The 23,847-nt window shown below is 44.3% G+C and overlaps 1 protein-coding gene across 8 annotated transcripts in view; it reads left to right on the top strand.

Annotated features, from left to right (window-relative positions):
• Positions 1–23,847, top strand: part of CTBP1 (C-terminal binding protein 1) — a 228,920-nt gene that overhangs the window by 84,033 nt on the left and 121,040 nt on the right. The gene's annotated exons all lie outside the window — the stretch shown is intronic.

Here is a 23,847-nt window from a genome sequence, read left to right as displayed (position 1 = left end):
GCGTCGCGTTCATTGTTTTTTTCTTCCTGGTTTTGGTATATTGAGCCTCCTAATCGTTTTGCCTGTTTTCGTCTCGTTTTCTTATTTTATTTTTTCTCTTTTACTCGCTCGCTGCGTTCGCCCCCACCCCCCGCCCAAGCCTGCGCGCAGGGCGGGGTGGCCGCGCAGCCTGCGCGGGGGTGGGTGGGTGGGTGGGGGGCAGCCGGCCCCTGCGGCCAGCAGGCGGTGCGGAAGCGCAGCGCCGCGGTTTGGCTTCGTCGTTCGGTCGTGACTGCTTTTTATTTATTTATTTATTTATTTATTATTATTATTATTATTTTTATTTGGGGGTCAGGATGCGCGGGGGGTGATGCGCGGGCGCAGCAGAAGTTTGCGCGGAGCCCCCGCGGAGCAGCGGGCTTGGTCCTGGGGGGGGTCCCCGAGCTGCGCCCTCCCGGGGCAGCCTTGGCTCTGGTTTTCCTCCCTAGCATCTCCTCCTCTTCCTCTTCCCGAGGCGTTCGTTCCGGCAAACAGCCCCTATATTCAGAGGGTTTCCTCCGATTCAATCCGCCTCTGTTATTTTCAGCTCTGAGTTACCTATAGGTTTCCATGGAGGGGAGAATAAATAATAAAATAATAATAATAATAAGTTATTTTTGGTGGAGATGTGCCCTTGGACGTGCTCTGTGAGTATGCTGGGCGGCACGATGCGTGGCGGTGCCCCAGCTGGGGGTGCTTTTGGGTGGTTGTTTCGGTGGGATTTGGAGATGCTGATGCCTGCTCTGCCCCATTGCTCGAGGGTTTCCCTCGAATCAAGCTGCTGGTGAACCTTTATGGAGCCCCATACAGAAATTTGGGTTAGAACCAGCGGTGTTCGGCAGTGCTGCTAACCGCTCGTGGAGGCAGAGGGATGCTTGCAGAGCCAGGCCTGTTGCTTGGCCCCAAAACCTCTCCAGGAGCTGTGGAAGCGATGGATGGGGTCGGTGGGATTGGTGGCGGTGCCATTCCCACCAGCTCCTCAAAAAAGAAGCACGGCTGCGGTTTGGTGGCCAGCTTCTGAAGTCGCTCGTCATTGGCACAGCCAGCTGTGCAGGGAGCTGGGCTTTGGTTTAGCAGCAGGTCTTGCCCAGGTGATGGTGAGTGCTCAAGCATGAGAAATGCAGGTAGCTATGCATCAAGTAATCTTTGAATCACCAAATACTATTTATTTTTCATCGAGTAGTCTTTGAATCACCAAATACTGTTTATTTATATAAGCGTTATGTACTTTTAAAACGAACCCAGCTGCAGTTCAGTAAGTATTATTCAGAGCTAGGAACATCCTATCCTATTTTGATTTCCTGACTCAGTGACGTGTGAGGTTTTCATGTTTTATGTAAACTTCAGAGCATCCTGAGGAAGCAGCAAAAATAATTCTGAGCCTGGCTGGTACCTGCTCGGAGAGCTCTGGAGGGGAAATAGAAAAATTTTGATGCCTTGGAGCGTGTAAACAAGCTGCAGGCGGGCGATCAGGCATTGCTGCTTGTACTGGCAGCAGAGAAAGGAAAGATGATGTGCGCACTGCAGAGCTGAAATCCTCCCTTTCTCACCCAGCTGCCCATCTACAGGTGGAAAGGAGCAGCTGAAGCCTTTCCCCTCCCTTTCACAGGGGGCAGGTTTCCGAACCATGTATCACACACAGAGCTAGAGTTCCCACTGAGCCGAACAAGACCTTGTTTCTAACTTTTACACTTGCATCAGTGAACATAAGGGTGTCAGCGATTCCCGAATAGAGATGTACGTTAGTACACATAGAAAAAAAGTCTTGTCAAAATAAAAATGGAGGAAAAAATCTTAAAAAGCATTTTGCTAAACAAACACAAACAGCTAGGAAAGTCATATTTTCTCAATGACTTTTTTCCTCCCTAAATTATATAAGTTGGTTAATAACTTAATTGTATGCCAGGAGATTTGTCAGGATGCAAATCTATTATACAGCTTACTGGAGGATCTGTACGCGTCAGTAAATGTGTACATTTATTTAAAAGCAGCCTCTGAATTCCTTATTTCTTGCCTGCCTGTGTTGCCTGTATGTTTGCAGGATCTCCGTGTTAGTAGGTCTTCGGTTGTTGATTTTTTTTTTTTTTTTTTAACTTTCTGATTTTGGATGGAGAGAGAAGAGTTTCTTAGCAAAGCTTGAGGGATTGTTGAATTCTTCAAGGTGGTGACGCCTGCCTAGCGCGGATGTGATTTGCAGTAGCAGTTTTCATTGACAGCAGCAATGTTTGCTTCAGAAGAACAATTTTCGTATTTAAATACATGCAGCGTTAGATAGGAAAACGTGCAATAACAATTGCATGTCATTTGGTTTTAAATGGCCATTTAGATGGCGTGCAGAAAAATTAATTCATCGTTGTTAAAGACCTGGGATTTTTGTTTCTGGTATTTAATGCAGCCCTAACGCTACCACCAGCGCTGCCGGTTCAGTACGCAGCGCCACGCGCAATATTTTCGGGTGGCGGAGTTGCTCTAAGTGGAGAAATAATTTAAGCAGTACAAGGATTTTTATAGTCCTCTTGTCACAATTAACTGCATTTATGAAATATGAATTTCCATAACATCTGCCTTTTGGGGCTGCTGCTCTGTCGGAGCCTGCTCCGCTTGCCAGGCAGACGGGAGCCGGGGCCGCAACCGCGGGTTGGCACGGATTGTTTAATTCAGTATCAAACTTTCCTTCAGTTTTGGGGAGGGATAATTGCTGCTAGAGAGCTCTGTGACCCACAGCTGCCATGCCCCATAACCACTCCTCTCCCTCCAGAGCGTGGTGAGGACTCAGATGGGTCATTGGAGTTGGCATTTTATATGGTGTTGCGCACCCAATTGGTCTCATCCCATAGCACCGTGCCTCCTATTGCTTGATTTTCCTCCAGCCCTCAGTATCCTACCTCTTGTCCCATCCCGCGAGGCTCAGAGCTGGTCGTTAACATGGCATGACTTTAATAAGTCATCACCTCACTCGGTGACGTTGAGGTGCCTTTCACACTTGGGTTTTGAAGGACCACGGTGTTTCGGGTTCTCCCTTGGACAGGAGCAGCCCGGGGGAAGGAGCAGTGGGTGCTTTTTGGGAAATGGGATTTTGCATCGTGGGTCGACTTGGGGCACAAGTAGCTATAAATAATAATGAAGAACAAACTGGCACAATGGGGAGAGATGATGAAAAGCCTTTAAAATCATTCTGTACCTCTCCTCCCACTCCTCATATGCCTCCTGTCTTGACTTGGAAGCTTTTTAGACCTGGCACGAGGGCAGCAACTGTGTAATGCATGAGGGCTCGAGCTGGCACATCTGGCTGTGCAATATTACGTTCCTGGAAGTCGTTTGGAGGTGTTCACGGTAAGCGCTGGTGGCAAAACCTGCTGCAGGTTTTCATGCACGTTATTAAGAAACAAGTACTCGAAGCAGAGATGGTGTTGTGCAGCGTGGGAAGTTTTGGGTGACCGTTCATTTGCTTAGACCACAGCGTAGTATAGACGCAGAAGGAGGAGAGAGTATAAAGGTAGCTGTACTGGTGGATGCTCGAGTGTTTAGAGGAACACGAGCATTTTTAAAGCCCTTTTTATTAAATATACATACAAAATTGATCATTTTGTTCCATGGGTTGCAGCACGGTGACTGTTGGCTGCTCTAGTGCTGGTGCAGAAATGTTAGCCAGATACAAATACGGTGAACTGAGGTTGAAAGTCTTTGTTTTGAACCTTGAATATCCTAGGATAGCTCCTTTCCTTCTGCTGGGATTTAATTGATCTAGGTGGTCACTGCTGTTTTTACCGTGGTTATTCCTGGCAGAATAATCGGGGCTGTTGCAAAGCGAGCTGTGTTACGTGACGGGTAGCAGCCAGTGGTTGTGTGCCTCACCTTTACTTCAGGGTTGTGGCAGGTGAAGTGCAAATGATGCTAAATAAGTCGAAATAACTCTAAACACTGCTAGATAAAAGCACTTAGCAAGAGCTCCTTGTTCTGGTGCTTCCTGGCAGGCAGGCTGCTTTGCTGACGATGCTCTCACCGATGCCTGCAGATGGTTGTAATTGCTGGGACAGGAGAAGTTCTGTGCAACAGGTCCTTGTGGTCAGTGGGGAGCAATCCTGGTACCCTGGAGCTCGCTTAATCTGATGAAGGAAGGAGTCAAAACTGGTTAATTATGGCTTCTTTGGGCTAGCCCTCTGGAAAATGGGACTGAGCACCATAATAAAAAGTGCTTTAAGACTTAGTAAATTTCTGAAGCACTTAAGAATCATGTTTAAAAAAATTGCCAAGTAAATTGTCTACTTAATAAAATGTAAAAATAAAAGAACTGGAGTACATTAAGCTTCATAATCACTTAAATAGATGCATGTAGCTTATTTACCTACTCAGCAAGAACTAACAACCAGTGAAAGCAAATAGTTCTTTAGGAGAACTGTATTTGCAAAATGAAATTATTTAAATCGCTGCTTCCAGTTCCCTCGTTTAAATTACTTTTACATTTATGATTTAGGCTTTGATTTAAATCACACTTTGTACTGTTAACGTTCAAAATTTATCATTAATGTTGAAGCGGTGAACAAAAGACATTCCTGGCAGGACTTGCAGCATGTAGGTTAGTATTTTGCTGTGGAATACTGAAAATTTGGGAAATAAAACCTTCTGAGTAGTTATGACATTTGATATTATGGGAAGAAAGCTGCATAATTGTATTTAAAAAAAAAAAAAAGTTGTAGTTTCACCAGGCTGCACATGGGAATGAAGGGAATGGGTAGAGGTATTGCTGGCACGTGACTGTGAGGTTGTTGTCATTTTAGAGCTGGAGAAATACTTATAAAGGTTTTCATGAATAGACAGCAGCAATCTCTGCATCAAGTACAAACAGGCTGATAATCTTTGCTGCTGCTTTAGAGGTAAAGCCAGGAATAAAACCAGAGAACACTTAACTTGTCTGCATCAACAGCAGAAGTACTGCAGAGTCATAAGGACTTCTTGAAGCTTTTCATTCATTTATTGTTCAGCCAAACAGTTGGGTAAACAAAACCCTCTCAAATCATCTTTACTCTTGACAAATTGGTGTTTCTTGCTTTCTTTGTTTTTTGGGGGAAAAAATAATGCAAAAAACCTGAGATTTTCTTTAGTGCGGAAAGAGGCTGAGACCAGAGTTCGCAGAATTTCTCTGATGAATTCTCACGTTGGTGCAGCTTGGGAAGGTGAAAGGGAAGGTGAGCGCCCTAAGATAACATTTGTGTGTGCCTGCTTTGGGGCTGTATGGGGCTGGAGCTGTGCTGAGCAGGCCAGGGCAGTGTGACTGCGGCGTAGTTGCTTCCCCTACTTCATCTTTTTGGGGTGGCAGAGGGATTGCTGTGCCTTCTTGCTCTGCCACACCATCCGCTGGTTTCTCCTGCATGTGGGACCCCTCTGTGCTCCAGGTTTTTGCCAAAATTGAATGCCCGTGAAATTAGGAGCAAAGAGGAATGGGTTCTTGGGGGTGGCTGACCAGCCCCGTGCTTCCCTTTGGTGGTGGTGGTGGACATGGAGCTGATTTTCACACTTGAAGAAACAGAGGTTTGAGTTTTTTTTTTTAACTAACTTGTGGTTTGCGGTTGTGTCTTTAAGGTGAAAATACCAGAGTACATACACAGGTACCCTGACTCGGTGCATAAAAAATGGAAAACTGCCTCTGAACTATTCAATGTAGTTCAGGCTACCTTAATTTGCTGTACAGGTAGCTAAGCTGGATTTTTAATCCCGTGTTACTATTTTGAAATGGTGTCAGGATTCTGAACATTGAATTGCTGTTTGATCCATTTTCTAATTGCAGCTCACTACCTTCCTGTTTTCGTTCTTACTCATCGTGCCTTGAAATAGAATAACCCTCGTGATACATTGGTCCCGTGCTTTGAAACCCGAGATCAATAATCATGCATCCTCTCAAAGAAAACCCCAAAACCCTTCTGTGATGTGCTGAACTGTTAGGAAACGTTGTTTGGCTTATTTTGTGCGTACTCCCGTGACCAGAACGGCAGTGGGGGCTTTGTTTAAAGGTTTTTTCTTTATTTTTCACCTCCCACCTCTCTCCCACCCCCACGTACACCTGTTCATCTAAGTCTTTAGGGCCAGACATGGTTTCATTTTGTTGTGCTTTATGGATTTTTCTTTTATCCCTTCAGTTAACTGCTTGTTCTCAGTGGTTCTGCTCCATCCCGTTGCTTTCCATGGAGAAAAGCTCATTTCCAATGGCAAAGAGTGAATCTGGCTGGGAGCTGGATTAAGTATTGGGGTGGCTCCCGATAAACAGATGCTGTGATACTCCCAGATGAGAACATTGCTTTCAGAAGTATTTACTACACATCTTGAACCCAGGCAATTCATTTGTATTTTTCAAGTGATTTTTTTTTTTTCTTGCTTGCTTACTAAATTCTTCCAAAAGACCGTAAATCCAATCAGCCTATCTCGGGAAACTGTGTTGATTTTCTGATACAGAGAAATAAAAGCGATTATTGAATTACTGTGGTAGAAATCCCAAGTACCTTGTGCCAGAGCGCAGCAGCCTGGGCGCTTCTTAATAAAAACCAAGCGTTGGAGCCAGCTTCTGGGCGTGCTGCCACGTGTGTCAGGGCTCCTTTTGTGGAGTCACATCCTTGGGATGCTGCCCCTGTATGTGCAATCCTCTTGCTCGAGGTAAGGCTGGGAGGAGCTGATGGAGGTCTGCTTGGACTTGGTGTGGAAGGACAGATGCGTGGCTCAACAGTTTGGCCACTGGTACTTGGGCTTCTGCTGTTGAGGAAACTTCTTGCTAATTCCTTGGAATCTTTCTTCTTAAGGAAACTCTAGATTTAGTGAGTCAAATTACAGCAGCTTTCCCCTACCTCTGGTCTTTGAAGTTGGGACTTCCAGCAGCCAGAGGAGCAGCGAAGCAAGCTTTCATGTTTTTTCCTAAAACATCAACAAACCACAACCCCAGCCTTTCTCCGTGTCTCTGGGAAAACAACACGGAGTACCTTAAGGGGGGGGTGGTTTTGTACAAATAATTTCTCTTTGTTATGCTAACGAGGACGGTGCTTTTAACCAAGTCGTATTCAAAGAATTTTCACCCGTATTTCTCTGCAGGGGAGCAAGATTTTGTGTTGAACTCCTTATATTTAGTATTTCCTGCCTCCGTCAAAGAAAATATCTGAGTGCTTTGCATGGGTGCTGACTGTCACCAGGATTAACTCCGCAGAGCAGCCTGACGAATGTAGGTGATGAAATGGGGAACTTCCACCCGACATCGCTATGTGCAGCATAAAGAAAGCCTCTGTAACTCTGTTCCTTGCTGCTATCCTCAGGTGGGGCAGAAAGGCTTGTTTTTAGCAATAAATCTGCAAGAGCAGCCATACCGATTCAGATCGAGTGTATCTAATTCAATATCCTGTCTCTGATAGTGACCGGCGGCAGATAGCTGGGGGAGCGTACAAGAACAGAGAAAACGCAGCGATAAAAAGCAAAATCTCCTAGTTTACCAGTTTTATGGCGGTTTCAGGATTATCAGAATCGGTTTCCTAATCCATAATGCCGAAGTGACAGTTGTGCAGTACTTAATGGCCTTATCTTTCCCTTAAGGACCGTGATAGCAGTAGGAGGATAAAAACATGAAAAGTAACGGGTAGTATGTAAAGTAGAGAGAAATTATTGGGAATAGAGCAGAAAAAAAGGGGAGAAAGGGGATATAATTCCAACACAGCATCACGAAATGGCAGAAGAAGGTTGGGTTGTATCCTGGGAGGTGAGGGCTTCTGCCACCCTGCTCTATTGCCTTGTCTTCTGTCACCTGTGTCCCTTTGTACATGGGGAAATATGGATGTAGGGAGGTTTTGGGGAAATCTGGGTGTAGGGTGGATGTGGAGAAATGGCCTGAGCCTGCTCAGAGGGAAGAACGATGGGGGACGGCAGGAGAATGAAGTGTGAGACCCTAAACACACAGAGCGGAGCTTACCCTGGCTGTGGGCTTCGTTATCTGGAAGCAGATCCGAGGCCTGCAAACATCTGTCCCCGCAAATTAATGAACAAGAAGCGCTGTGTGTGTGCAGAGTATTTTCTGCAGCCTGAATCACTTGTAGCACTGCCGTGCTTCCCCCAGACTCCAAGCCACGCATGGTTTATTTTTAGTGCCCTGCTGGTTTATGGCAAACCTGCCTCAACCTGCTGCAGTCCCTGCTGGTAAAGCCATATAAACAGCGACTTGAGAGTACCTTGAGCAAGGTAAACACATTATTTTGTCTTGGCGTGGCTTAAAAGGTGCATCTGGGATGGACTTGTCCCTGGGTCGGTGCTTGAATGCTATGGGGTGGGAAGCACGACCAGCGTGCGGGTGCCAGGCACGGAGGCGTTGTGGCTGGGGTGTTGTTGCTTCAGCATTCGCTTCTTAAAAGCAGATTTTTAGCTTTACAGAGGTATAAGGGAAGCTGTTATTGACTGTCTGAAGTGGATTCAAGAATAGTATTGATGAGGAGGTGTTGCAGCGATTGCTCAGTGAAGTCGGTCACGTTGCGAACTGTGTCAAAGCTGACAAATCTGGGCTCCGCTGCGTGGCTCAGGAGGAAGAAAAGATGATGCATTTTGAGTACAAAAGGACAAAAGCCATCCTGAATTTAAACCGAGGGGACAAAATGCTGTGAGCAAGGCGTTTTGGTCCAAGCAGAGCGAAACGGGTGCTTTGTGGTGCCCTTATAGAAAGAGTAGCTGCATTGGTAGGTGTACACCAGGCACAGGAGTTGTTCCAGCTCGTAGGCAAGGTAGGTACAAGAGAAAACAACAAAACAAACAAACTGGTCATTGACATTTTGATGTATATCTATATTGTGGGGAGCTGGGAGTCCCGTGCTGGTTTTCTCAAACATTTCCTATAGAAACCTGCAAGGGGCTGTGGCCTGCACCAGCTGCGTGGTGTTGTCACAGTGGCTGTGGATGAATTTGGGTGTAAAAGTGCTGTTCTGCTGGCCCTGTCCTCCTGTCCCTGCTTGGAGGCATTGCTCCTGTGCTACAGGCTATGGTACCATGGGACAGGGCAGGCACCAAACCACATCGTGCTCGCTGTTCCTCTGAAAGAAGTTTGCCTTTTTTGTTGATTATCTCTGCGCCCAAAGAACCTGAATCTATTTACTCATCCTTTTGGTAAATAAAATAAATGGAGCTTACAGAGTTTCTAATCAAATTAGAAAAACACATGCTCTGGCCATGTGTATACAAAATCAAAATGTTCAAAATACGATAATCTGGCATATAAATGTTTGTTACTCTTGCTGTGTAGCCTTTTATCAAAAGGCTTAAAAAATCAATATGTCAACATTTTGCTTTTTTTCCCCATATCTTAAGGAGAAATAATACAACCCCTTAAGAAAAAGAAGCATCCTCCAGTTTCGGTCTGGAAGATGTGTTTTTAAACACCACCAAGGACATTTTTATGGATGGTTTTGTCTTTTCTGATGCATATCTTGACATTTGCGTACAAGTTTTCTGAAACCATTTTTAAGCATCCAAATGATTTCCTTGGAATGGACAGATAATGGAAGTATTGTGTCTCTATATCATATTTATTAAAAAAAAAAAAAAAAAAGAGAATTGCCCCTTGAATTTCAACCTTCAGTTAAGGAATCTTGCTATTCCCATATCCTCGTGGATTCACGTGACTTTGTAAAGAGGATTCCTCAAAATCAAAGAGGAAGCTGTTGGCGTATTTGTGCTCTGGTTTACAGTAACTTTTTACACGGAGACTTTATTACCTTGTGTAATTTTGTTGTGGTTTCTTTAGTAAACAGAAGTAGTGGTATGCTTTTGTTTCTTTAATGTCTCTCATTCTTATGCCGAGCAGTTAATGGATCTGTTAGTATTGTTGGAGTATTAATAGAAGGATTGTAATTGCTCTGTTGTAATTGTATTGAGTCTAAAAAAGCATCCTCGTAGAATATTAATGAGAGCCTTTTTATATGCATGAATTATTGTTCTCAGGAAAGAAAATTAAGCTACTAAAAAAATAAAAATTTAAATAGTACCGGTCTGGAGGAACGTAAGAGTAAAAAAAGAAATCAATAAGCATTCGATTTGGTCTTTTAACTCCATTGCTCCTCCTTTCCTAACCCCATTTGTACTTCCTGTAGGTACTGCAGAAATCTGCTCTGCACCATATGTGCTCCAGCACCTCGGCACAGCAGGGGCTTGGAAGCTGAGTGGCAGATTCAACAATGAATTTTCTTCTTGGTTTATCTCGGCCTTTAAATTACTTTAACCTTATTTGGGTTTAAAACAGTGAAGTGTAGAGCTAACATTTTATAAAGCACTGAAAGGAGCTGGAAGCACTTCTCATTGCCATGCGAAATGCCGACGGGGCACTGTGCGGAATTAGCAGCACACAGCTATGGTGTGCAGGAGGCTCAACTCTTTAAAATGCTAGCAGTAGTTCATTTCTGTCATTAAATATTTTACTACCTTCTATTTGCTTTTTTATTTTTTCCTGTAGTGCAAGGCGGTGCAGTTGCTAGAAGGTAGGAGGAATCGCGGAACTGCTGCAAACTGCCTTAAATCAGCGACCTTCAGTTCACCTCTGCAACTGCTGCTGGGAGCCGTAGTAGCTTTTTTCCATGTCTAAGTCAGTAGCTCTGCTGGTCTTTCCTTCATCAGACCTTATCCTGCTTTTTCAGTCCAAGTCGCTGACTTGCAAGCATAATCCGAAAACAGGAATAATCTTTAAGTTGTTCTTTTGTAAATACAAACACAGGGTGTCAGCACATAACAAACCAACCAAGTGTTTCCTGGGACTCGCTTGAGCATTAAACCAGCGGAAACTTTGCAGTTTCGGGAGCGGAATGTAATTTTCCGACTGTTTTTCTTGGCGGCTCTGTGTGAAGAGGCAAAGGAGCTGCCACCACGATGTTTGTCTTTTTGCTGAGCTGTTGATCTGAGTGCTCGATACAGAACAAACTTTGGGTTCATTGTCTTGGGAGATTTCAAAGGAGCCTCGCTTTATGTTCCCAAATGTGCCGTTCCTCTCCCAGCCCTAGTGCTGTTCCTTGCCATCCTTTATTCCCCCCCATCTGACATCGGTTTCGCTCGTGTCCATTTAAAACTGAAACTTGAAAAACTGCAGTTTGATACTTTATATTATTCTCCTACCCTGGAGCTGTTTTTAGTGCCTTTATTGCAAGTAGACAGATGGTGATATTTGGTTTCCTGTCAGTTTTAATGAATATAGATAGGAGTGATAAGAACATTTGCTTCGTTTAGCAAACTTCCTTTTCTGGCTTTTAATTAATGAAGTGCTCACTGGTGTGCCGCTGCTTTTGTACGTGGCACAGTTAAATCTTATATACGGTTCTGCTTGCAGTGTTGGGTAATGAAAGGAGGAGGAAAATAACTTCTTGTCTCAATAGTCCTTTAAAGTTTACTTACACAGCCTTGGAGTGCTGCAGAAATGCAGCGTGCCTGTAACATCAACCCTATCCAGTTCTCCTGCTTTGCATTTTAGAAATATTGGCTTAAGTTTCTCCTGTCCCTTTGTTAGAGTGATTTAAAATAAGTAAAAGGAAATGAGAGGCATTTTGCGTTGCACTTAACTTGGGTAAAGGGGGGCTCTAGCTCAACCTCATCTCATAGAGGTTGGCTTCTCATGGGGTTTTTTAACTGGTAGGAGGGCCAAAGCGAAAATGGGATTAAATAGAAACCCCAACTTCCCCAGCTTTTTGCTATGTTTTGTCCTCCTTTAGAGAGAGCTGCAACATTAATCCTACTATTGATTTTGTTTTCAGCTGGTTTGATTTTCTGCGTTACTTTAGCACAGACATGATTTGCAGTTCTTGTAGACCATTTTAGATTCAATTTTTTTTGAGAGCTCTTTCTGCGGTGGTTGTTAATGTTTAGTATTTTGTAGTACTGCTACGAATTCAGTATTGGTGCGAATAGCCCAAGTTGTTCAAGTAATTTCTGCCTTGCCTTAGCAGTTTGAATTCTTTGAAGGAGCACGTCTGTGAATACAAACATCTGAATGTGCAAAGCGTGAATACTACATGTAGATACAAAGCCTCAGCTTTAGCTTTGTAGCTCTAAAAGGTGGTGCTCTTACTGGACCAAAAGAAATAATTTAAAATTTTGGGTGAAGGGCAAGAGGACGATGATGGAGAAGACAGTTTTCATCACCATCTGACCACTGCTGGGTCTGGAGAGACTGACGTTGAACTTCTTTGTCCTTTCCAAAATACCCGATCACAGTGTCTGTGTTTCCTGATGAATAAAATAAATTTGACTTTGTAGTACTTTGGGGCACTTCTGTAACCTTATAAGGATAAGGTTTGGTTCCTTGATGGCAAATCTGTGCAGGAAAAAACACAGTTGGTTTAATTTAGAAAGCCATTTTAAAATATCCCGACAGCCCTGGCAGGAGGCAGAAATAGGAGTTGTTTCTTGTTATTTCCTGTCTTTCTGGAGCTGTCACTAATGACGTACAAACCCTGTTCCTCCTGAATGCTTTACCTTGGTGAAGGATACCTCTAGTTTAAGTGAGCTGAAAGCAAACAAAACGTTCTCACTGATGTATTTGGTTGGTGGAGAAAATAACCAGGTCTTTGTGCTAGGTTTATTTTGCATGAACGCTATTACCTCTGCAAATGAATAAATACTCGCTTTCTGTACTTGCATTCAGCGTTGATAGCTTAACAGTCCTAATTCTGCTGTTGTTTTTCTGCAAGAGGGATGAGGCAAGGACTCGCTAGCCCTTTTGCAGACAGAAACGAGGATCTCTGTTGGCAGCTCCTAGCACAGCGCCTTCTGCTTGGATACCTGGAAAATGGCTCAAACGCTGCAAGGACAGAAGCGGGTGCTTCAGCTCCCGGGCACGTTCACGTTAGAAGTTGCACCTCCTATATTTTTTATTATTGAGGTCCTTTTTTTTTCTGAACCAGAATTGAACCGTGTCCAGCCAACAGTGCAGATGCTGGAGTCGTTTTTAGCCTAGCTAATCGTCATTTCAGAATCAGTGTAAGCGAAAAGCTCCTCATCGTGCCTCTGTTTGCGAGCGAGAACATTTTAACGTTGTTAGCTACAGTGCTGGGGTCATGCTGTTACTGCTTTGATTCCTTGGCATCCTTCAGGAAAGAGAACTGAATGTCTTTCCTCTTGGAAGAAAAAAAAAAAAAGTGTTTTTATGTGTCTGAGCTGGTGAGCACTGCTGCGTTTGACGTGTATATTTGTGAATTTTATTTGAAATCTACACTTGAAATTAATGTGGGGAAAAAATAAACAGATTTGATTCAGACTGAATAAAGCTTCTTCCCTCTGGAAAGAAACCATAGTTATATTTTATGGGTTTATTTTTCTTTAGCATTTGCTTCTTATTCTCCAAATAATCGTAGTTGCGTGTCTCTCCTTTCTCAATATTTTCCAAATCCTCCAGCAGTTCTTACTCTGTCATGTCTCCTCCGGTCATAAACCAAAAGGAAAAAGAAAGTCATCTTTGGAAAAAGACAAGCCTCAGGGCTCCATCCCCTTCCCACGCCCCATCATTTTATCTCCACGGTTTTGAAGATGTGAAGCAATTTAGATCGGCATTCCCCATCTTGCCCTTTTCCTAACCTGATTCCTCTTCTTGCAGAGAGAAACAAAAGGAAGATACAGAAGAGAAGTTGAAGAAGCGAGGAAAGAAAGAGAAAAATAGTGGAGAGGATCAGAACAGAGTTGGCTTTTGTACGAGGAGTTGTCCAGGAGGCAGAACATGTGGCTTCCCTCCTCTTTTTCCCCTCCCTGTTTTCACTCCATCCCAGTTACTGCTGTTTCTAGATAAATGGGTCAGGCAAAAGGGCATAATTAGTGGTAATTTCACAGTAGCTGGGGGTGAGGGCGATGGTAATAAGGATGGATTCAAGAAAATGTTGGCAGCCTCTCAACTGGAAGCTCCCAGCTGAGCCCCAGGTTGCAGTGCCCAGCTCTCTCCTGCCACAGGACCCCAGGCCATGCCAGCCAGGTGGGAGCTGAATTAAAGTGGAAACAGAGCAGATGGTGATGTGCAGTGCATCCAGGCTTCCCAAATTTAGTACAGGACAGTCCGTCAGTGCCTTTGTGGGAGTAGCTGGGGACAGGACGGATCAACCCTTTGAGCAGGGCAGCAGGAAAACAACTATGGCAGTACCCTGCCCAGTGACAGTAGGGAATGGGACGTGATTTTATTACTTTTTCTCATTGTTTGTTTTATGTCAAAGATGATGAGCTTATTAGTAAGGGTGCTTTCTTCTGGTCCATGTGCTCCTCCAGTTTTTATTAACCTGCAGTGCTCGTTGGTGCTCGTGTAGCAGCAGGGGAGGCTTGCATGGAATGGGATGAATATGTTGCCAGGCCAGCAGTCGGTGCCTCTCTGCCTAAAACGAGCTCAGTTTTCACATCTATCAAGGAGAAGGAGGTGACACTCGGAGCTAGGTATGGTTTGAGGACATTGCTGCAGAGGAACTTACTAACAGGAAGATCCATATGCAAAAAATGGGCTATAAACCATACAGAGATAGTGCTTAAACAGAAGATGGAGTAACACTGCCTGCGGTGTCCGGATGAGCTTTCTGCAGAGCCTATGTTTCGTGTGCTTTTTGGGCTCCTCTCCTGGTGGAACGATGAGGTCCTGGTGGAGCAGCATTACTGCCTTGTGCACGGGGCTGGCCTGGGATTTTGGGCACTCCTGAAGCCACAGATAGATGTATTCCATGTGTCAGGAGGAGACGGATGGATTAATCCTCCCAGTGGCATCGCTGCCTCCGTTGTACACCAACATCATCCGCTTGCAGTGCCAGCAGTGCCCTTTAGTTTTTTCCTTCCCCACAGCTAGAGAAGGCGCTGCTAGAGATGCTTTTACATTGCTGAAAAGGAAATGCCTGCACAGGAGCTCCTTAAATTCTTCCGACACATCCATCTCTGCCTGGTTCTGTGCTGATGGCTCCACCAGGCACCTTGCAGAGGCTGCTGAGCATGCTCCAGGCTTAGTGCCTGGGACTTAGCACCTACAGAAGAAGGCTGTAAATGGGATGGCCATTCCCTGGCTTCGAGTGGGAGCCCAACACCTCAGGAAGACACTGTTATTTTGTGAGCTTCCAGGAGATGAACGCGTGGAGATGTGCAGACCTGCCTGTGGGCGCTGACATATTGCACAGGAGCAGGCTGCGCGCATCTCTTGCACTCAGCTGCAGAGGATCAGGTGGAACAGTCTGAGGGTGGTTTTGTTTTGTTTTGTGCTTTTTTTTAGATCACCAGTCTGTTTTTTTTTTTAGATTTTTAGGACGTGATAGTTCCCCATATGGATCTAGCTTTATGGTACCAAACCTATCCTTTTTTCCTGGAAAATAAAAGATAATTCTTCTGTGCCTATGCCTGTGTCGTGCTATGCGTTGGTTAAATGACTTGATATCATTACTCACATGATTAGAAATACTTAGGCATTGTTGTTTTTTTTCTTTAAACAAAAATGTTCTGAAGGGTTTTTAAGGAAAACATGAATTTCTCTGAAGGCATTAGCTCTGTCATCAGCCGGTCTGTTCTGGGAACGAGCGTGTGCATGCCCACACGGGCATGTTTGGTCGTCTGATAAGCATCAGGAGCTGGTATTTTCCTCCACAAAAGCACTTCTTACTACCACAGACCTATATAGGCGGTTTTGTCAAAAACAGCATTCTGAAAAAGTGTTTCAGAAAGGTCAGTTGTCTAGAAAACTTCGGAACATTTTAATTTTTCTAAATTACGGTACTGGCACAAAGGAGATAAATCAAAGCTGAAGGACGCTTTGCCATTTCTCTCCCTGGTTCATACAAAACATTTGTGTATCTCTATTTCCTTTTCCATATGTTGGAAGTGCCATATGGGGAGGTCACTCTGTATTTCAACTCACAGACGAAATAGGCTAGGAGAAGCAAACCATTCTGAAGCAAATGGTTTTTCAGTGACAAAACAGAGCTGCATTTGTCACTTGGTGGGCATTTCTGCTGTTGACTAATAATAGTGATTTGTGGTATTATAACAAAGAGGCATTGCTGTGGGATTTTTTTTTTAAAGGGGAAAAAAAAAGATTACATACTTCGGAATAATGCTGTCTATAAAAGCCAGAAAGCTTGAAGGTGAACACAGCAAGCTGGCAAAAGGTGCGGCGTATCCTTAGCTGGTAGAAAATGTAGGTGAGCAGCTGTAATTACATCTTGTACGTGTAGTGGGGTGAAAAACCGAGTTGTGCCTGAGTCGTTGAACAAACAGTATATGTGGGGGCTTAAAGAGATGGATGGTGAAAAGAACAAGGGAAGAAAAAAGCCGAGTGGCAGTATTTTGCTAAGGCTTGATAGGGAGCATGGTTGTCATCAGGGCCGTTTGGAAAACATACAGGAGATGACTTAAAGGTCACAAGGAAGAATTGTGTTCCCCATCAGTTTTTTTTTTTTTAATTTGCAAGATACAAGTGGCACAACTCACATTGAGCCCAAAAGGCCTAAGAAGAGTGGGAGACAAATAATTTAAGCCCAGTGAAGTCTCGGGGGAGGATGAAGGGCGAAGTCACGGTTCTGCTCTGGTCTTACTGAGCACACGTGCTGTGCCTCCACAAAGCTGAAAATTAATTTCATCCTGGAGAAACTCAGAATTTGAGCTGTCAGCATGAAGGTGGTGTGGTTTGCTTGGATCCAGGAGAGGAAAAAAAAGCTGGATGTCAGGATCTGAACATTGGTTTAGATGCGAGGAGGAGGAGGGCTCGTCCCCAGGATGGGAAGGAGGGAGAGGGAAAGAAAAATGTAAATGGGAAGGAGTTGCCTCATGAAGGTGAAGGCTTAAAAACCCAGATGTGGTTGATGCTGGGAAAGGACATGGAGGGTTTGAGGAGGATGAGGCTCCTGCAGACGTTTTGGATGAGGAAGGGTTTAGTGCTGACCGCAGTTTGTCAAGTAGAAGTAGTGGAAATCAGGTTACAGGCCTGGAAATCAAAGTCTGGCCCTTAAAAGGGATTTATCCATTATGTTCTCAGGCCTCTAATGGATTCTTGCTTTGAGAACGATTGTGGTTATTTTCTTTTTTCTTTGTTTCCTCTCCTCCAGGCCACAAATAGAACTTGATGTAACAATAAAAGAGTTGAAATTTATTTCTTAAAGGAGTTCAGTGCTAACAAGTCAGGACAGCTTTTGGGTTTTGCTTCCCTTTCGTTCCCCCTACCATGAAAAGTCCTGTCATTACTCCAGAATGACAGAGTTTTTCTCAGAACAAAGTGGTTTTTAGTGCTTTGAGTTAGAAATGAATTTGGGAATTCCATCCTTTATTTTTTCTCTTGCAATCCATTTGCCCCAATATCGTATTTCCACTAGGAGTGCTTACTTCTGAAAATCATGTCACTTCTAATTTTGCATCACAGCAATCTCAAATTGGCCATACCTGCTCTTCGTAGGATTTCAGAGCAAAGGAAGACTTCCCAAGGCCTGTTCCAGCCTTTCTATTTCAGTAACAAAGACCCGCAACTTAGCGGTGGAAGGCAAATGATGCATTTGGTCAGGAAAATGCCACTTTTCTAAGTGGTTGTCAGGGCACGTCTAAAGCAAATACATTAAGATTAAAAGCAATCATCTTATGTAAACGTTCGGCAGAGTACGGGAAGCAGATATTGAATCAACAGGCGAGCAACTCGGGATAGGTTGCAATAAATCGCTCACTGTGTAGCTGCTAAACGTGGGCTGGGAAATTTGGTGTGGGGTCAGTTGCCAGGAAATATCCGAACTTCTTTGGTTTATATGCTGAATCAGATATCAATAAACAAAAACTGGCCTGGGTTTCCGTAGCTTGAGGAAGTTCGGAGTGGCGAGTAACTGCAAAGTGATCTTTTCAGGCATTTTGTAGGGACAGGGAACACCAGTTCAATGCAGCCGCTCATAGCAGTCTGGGGGGTTGTAGAAATCCCTTGGGAATTCGCTCTGGTTTGTCAGCTGTGTATTGTAATGAATAAAGTATGGGCTTGCTTAATACTTTTTTTTCTGAGCCAGGAAACCCCCTACAAGAAAGGGGGGAATAGCAACAACATCCTAAGTCTTACACACTGTTCCCTTTTAGTTTGACTGTATGTCTTCCTAATTAAAAGGGGGTTTGTGTGTGTGTATCTCTATTCAGTCAGCTAAGTAAACACAACAAATGCTCTTGGTCTCGTGCATTCATCATGCCAAGATGTGTTCACTGATAAATTAGAAAAATAAATTTCTACACATCATTAGAAATAGTTTGAGAAGTCTGTTTTCCCTGGCTTTGGTGTCTTCCCGAGAGGAAATCTCTCCCTTTGTTTAGCCACCCTTTGGCCTGGCTTCGCGGCACAATATTGATGGGAGGGGGATGGTTGGACCAGATGATTTTGGGGGGGGTCTTTTCCATTTCTTAATGATTTTGTGATCTTGTGGCTTTCATGGAAGGGCTCTGGCACCAGGTGGTGCCTACAGCCAAGGCATTTCAGGGGGTGGCCAGGAGGGGAATGGGGCTCGTTAAATCCAAAGGGATTGGACCGAGGTCTTCAGGCACTTTCCTGGCTGAAGACATTCTTCGTACAAATGACCGTGTACATCTGGAAACTCCACTTGACTTTCTTCCCACCTGGCCCATTACGAACCCTTCACGCTCCTGTAGTAGCTCCAGCTTGCTGGTCCCTTAGAAAACGCCACTTTTCAATTTAATTCCTGTAGACTGTAAGAGGAGAGAACAACTAATTGGAGTTGTTTTTTTGGTGGATTTCAGGTCTCCTTGTCAAATTTTTGCTGCTTCTTGGTGCTGTCTTTCTCTCCGTTAAGCATCCCACCTCTTCACTTACACAGCCAGGGCAGTCGGAGCCCAGGTTTTACACACATTGCAGCAATCTGGCTGACTTGATGCCTTTGATCTGGCTGTAGCAATTTTTTTTTTTCAGAGGGATGGAATTGGAAATTTAAATTTACACTTGTTTAGAGTTCATCTTGCTAAATGTGGTTTTAGTTAAGGAAATCACATTTCCAAAAAAAATAAAAAATAAAATGGTATAAGGAATCTGTGAGTCATATCGAGTGGCAAGCAGATTTCTGCAAGGATGCTGATGAACATTACCCAAATGTTGATGAGGGTGGTACCTCATCCCCTTAATTTTCGAAGATAATTCTGCTATTAAAAAAAAAGGAGAAGTTGACTTTGACATCTGTTAGAATTGAGAAGGTGATAAAATGCAAATGAAGAAGCAGTTGCTCACAATTCAGAGTTGATGTGCATGTCCCACTTAGTCGTACGTGTAGCCAACCAAAGAGGCATCATTATTTTTTTTTTAACGTGTTTATTCCTAAAAATTAGATGTCTTGCTTCTTTTAATTTCTTACATATCCTGTATGTTTTGTACAGTGGGTTGGCTTCTAGAGGAGAGGGGGGTTAAGTGAATTTAGGTGATAGTAGCTGTAATTGCAAAGTCGACCAGGGCTAGGAAGAAAGCTGTGTTTTAGTTGCTACTTTCTTGTCATGCTTGCCTGTTTCCAGGGTGGCAGAGAAATCTGAAGCTGTGTTTGTCCTTTTCATGAAGGAAGTGGAAAATCGTTTTCTGGTAAATTTTGTAGGAAGCTATTTTAAAAAAAAAAAAAGATTAATCCAATAAATTGCAGATCCTTTGACTTCTGCTGGGTGTTGTAAGCTTGACCTAGTTTTGAATATCTGTGACTTAAAGGAAAAAAAAAAAAGAAAAAAAAAAAGAAAAATAACTTAAGAACATATTATAAAGTTCATTCTGGAGACATTCCAGCACAGGCTAGTATTTCACATACATATTTAATATTCTTAATTCATGTCGAGGGCAAAAAGAGCATTGTTATAACGTTACATATGATTTAGATTTAATACACTGTTTAAATTGAGCACTCTGAAGGACACTAAAGTGTTTATAAGTTTATTTTTATTCTCAGTTGCTACTAAAACTAGTTAAAGGGGTTGAAAAATGTCTCATTTGCAACTGTTTTTTTTTCTTTTCTCCTATTACCAAATATTGTCGTTCCCCCTTCTCCTCCCCTTGCCTCCAGGTTTTGAAAGGAACCAAAATTAACACGCCTGTCCCTACTAATTATGCTTTCGATTTACACAGTGCATTATAATGACAAAACAACTTTGCAGATGTACCAGCAGCTTTATGGCACTGCAGCTTTGTGCGTCCGCCTGCGCCTTCCTCGTCCAAGGCTGAGTCCGGGGCCGTTTCCTAATTAGCACGGGGTATCCGAGGGACTTAGAGGCCAAAAGGCATCAGCGGAGGTGGGGTGAGGACTCTCCCCAATTTGTGACATGGGTTGGATGGAGATGGGCATCAGAGGGGCACGGGACTGGTCCTGGCACTGCCCTCAGCCTGCGAGTGAAGAGAGGACCGGGGATGGTGCTGGAACGTGCCACGTTGCAAGGTTGGCTGAAGAAAAATGGAAATAGAAAGTTGAGTTTTGGTCTCAACACAAAAAGGTTAAGAGGTTGGACTAGGTGATCTTGGATGTCTCTTCCAACTTAGGTGATTTTGTGATTCTGTGAAAAAGGAAGAGCTGAAGGAGGAAGGAAGGTACATCTCCTTAAAACGAAGCTCCAGCAGCAAGGCAGACCCCTGTTTTCAGTAGTACCCAGTTTAAAATCTCAGGTTTGGCTTCAAAAAGCTGTGGGGGACCTTTGGATGACAAGGTTTTCAGGCCTGTAAATCGTTCTTGAGCATCTTCTCGCAGACAATCTGTAAGTTGCTTCCTGCTGCTCGCCGCTTCTTGTTGCCTTTGCTGCTGGTTTACTTGCCACGTGTAACAAAACAACGGTGCAGGTTGAAGCTGCTGAAATGAACGGTGATCTGCCCAGATTTATAGGACATAAATTACCCAACTGCAGGGTCTTTCTGTAGGATTACTTTTAATGAGGATAATAGTGTTGATTTAACAATCTAGGTTTCTCTCAAACATCTGACTTGCTACCACGCTACGTTTTAATTAGAAAATGAGAACGGCGCAAAATGCATACTTTAAAGATTAAGTGGATTAAAAACGGGCAGTTTGTGCCACAGTCCTGTAGAGGATCATTTTTGGTCCTAATCCTTGTTGACATTTTTATCCGTGGCGCAGCAGAAGCTGTAAAAACATCACGGATAATGTTTGTAGATGAGACAAAGATGGAAGGAGCAGCGATTACTGAGAAGAGTAAGTCGGAGGCACAGAAGGCTCTGGATCGCCTGGTTTAATTGGGTGAATTCGATCGATGATTTAACACCATCAAGTGCCATGGAAAACGTGCAAGCCAGGCCTGTGTGTGCGTGCGTTAATACTGTCTTTAAGCTGATACTGAATGGGAGATGTCTGCCCACTGAAGCAACATCTACAGTGTGCACGAAGCCCTTCAGGGGTGCAGCAGAAATGAGAGCTGCAAAAATTGTTCGAGTGCACACGAAACAGCTGGAGCGGCTTTGGATGGTGTTGCTGGTGTTTGGGGGTAAAGCTGTACAAATCAAGTGTGGTTCCTAGCTTCTTACGTGGTCTGCAAGGGTTTCGCTAAACGTGGACGGTATTTAATCAGTGGTTTGTATTCAGAGCTCCGTCCTTTTGTAAATAATATATATTGCAGTCTTAATGTCTGTGTTGTGTGTATCGCTGCGCACCTCTCCAAAAATAGAGTTGGAATCTCCTAATGAAAATGAAAAGCCAATTAATTTCAATTAGGAGGAAACAGGCACTTAAAGAGAGCAGGATTTTGAGAGCGCAGCATTTATTTCCGTTTCAAAGCTTGGGGATATCCTTAAAGGAAGCCGGGGTTGGTTTCCGCTCCCTCCCTCGCACTGGGGAGCTGGGTCTCGTTTCGGAGCACCCTTACTCCCTGCCTGTTTCTCAGCATCTTTTTGCAAAGGGAAAGGAACTCGCCTGGGAGATGTGGTAGCACTACAGCAAGCGCTGGCAGCCTGGCAGGTTGGTGTCACCTCTGGATACACTCACAGCACCTTCCAAAAAGAACCGGGCTGCTTTTTGTTAGCTTCAGGCTAATTAGGAAAAAAAATCAAGAAACCAAAATGCAGACACGTGAGAAAGTCAGCGTAAGGGTTTCAGTGGGAGTGCTGTAAAGTTTGCAGGTGGGTTTTGGAGGGGTGATGGGTGCCCAGCAGTCGTTGCATGCCTTCGTGGAAGGTGCTGAGACGTGGTTTCAGCTTTGTGGAAGCAAACAGCATCCACCGCTTCCCTGGCGGTACCTTCCGGAGGTGCATTCGGAGTAGCTGGGAAGCAAGCAACGCAATTTTCTCTTTTTATAGATTTCCTAAAATACCTCGGGAGAGCTATTCCGCCGTGTCGTGAGGGAGGAGGCAGCGCCGGGGTTGCCATGGCAATGGGGATGTGGTTGGCACTGCCGGGCCCCGCGGCAGCACGCGTGGCCCATCTGTTCCCCACGGCTGCTGGTGGCTTCGGGGTCCCCTGGGGGGTGACAGGGGGCCCTGGCCCCCCGGGTGCATCCCCATATCGGGGGAAGGCAATGCCTATCAGGTGTGGGTGCTTCCTTTGCATAATGGATTTATTTTATTTTGCAGATTTTTTTTTTTCCAGGAGGAATTCAGTGCTTGGTGAGCAAAGGGTGTTGTGCCTTGTGGCACTGGGTTTGTGTCCGGCTGCGAGGTGGAGCTGCTGTAAGGGATCCCCGAGTCAGGAGATGTCTTCAGCTCCCAGTGGTTGGTTGTAGCTCAGACCAAAAAAAAAAAGTGGGAATTGGGCTTTTTTTCCCTTAAAACAAACGGAGCTTCCTGCTGCTGCCTGAGGTCCAAGTCGGGGCAGGTGGGTGCCAGCCTCTGGCAGTGCCATGATAAATGCCACCACTCTTTATAGCACTGCCCTTTTGGGGAAAAAAACGCTGTTTTGCAGGTCCTGTTCTCCTTGCCTGAGTTCCCAGGAAAGGGAATTGATGCGTGGTTTTTGTTTTGCTGCTTTTTGATGCCATCTTAAAGTAAATTCTAAGTATTTTTGAGCATTCTGCTTCGAAAGTACTTTATTTTCTTAAACTTAGACCAGGCAAAGTGAACACGGTGACAGCAACACGGCAGGTACAGCGTAAAATGGGCACCTAGGAGCCACACAGCTGGGAAACTTGCTCAGAAAAGAGAAAAATCTGAATTTAGGCGGGCCCTTAAACGTAAATGTAAAATGCATTAAATGTAACCTACTGAAACACAAATGTAAACTCCAGAAAATTCATTTTCAAAGCATGCAACTTGATGCAAAGGAAGATTGGGAAAAAAAAAAAAAAAAAGGGATTTTCTTGTTGGCTCTCTGTTTTTTGCACCTCTTTGCCTTGCTGCTTCGTAGCTTTTTTTTGGGGGGGGGGGGGTTGCACCCCCCCCGGCTGGAGGTGTTAGTCCTTCGGTGGAGCTGAGCGCCTCATCGCCACGCATTTTTGTTCTGATTCATTGCGCTAGAATCCACGCGAGGAGGGTGTTGTTGTATGGCAGCCTTACTCATCTAATTGAGCCTCCCGCTCATAAAACCTAATTAAGTACAGACTGCGGGAAGTGTAATTAATAAATCAGGGTGAGACGTCAGCTTCGGAGGATCCCGGGCCGGTTGCGTGCGTTTTGTGGGCCAGCAGCCCACGGAGCTCCTGGTGTGGATACAGGGGCCCTGAGGTGCCACCCCCTTCCCCTTTTGTTTTATTTATTAATTTATTTGCAATTTTTAATCATTTATTTAACCATTCTCTATTCTATTTTGCTTGAAAGCTGCATTTCTGGCCCAAATCTCTTGAGTTAACCAAAAAAAGCCCTCTGGAAACCCGATAAAGCGATGACTGCGTTAGCATTCACATCAAGGGGTGATGTTCCATGTTTCACACCTACGTATCTGTCCTGAAGGTGAGGTTGGGAAG

This window comes from Aythya ferina (genome assembly GCF_964211825.1).
Source record: "Aythya ferina genome assembly, chromosome: 4".
Classification (NCBI taxonomy): Eukaryota; Metazoa; Chordata; class Aves; order Anseriformes; family Anatidae; genus Aythya; species Aythya ferina.
Note: the sequence above shows the minus strand (reverse complement) of the source record. Positions and strands in the feature narration are given on the sequence as shown.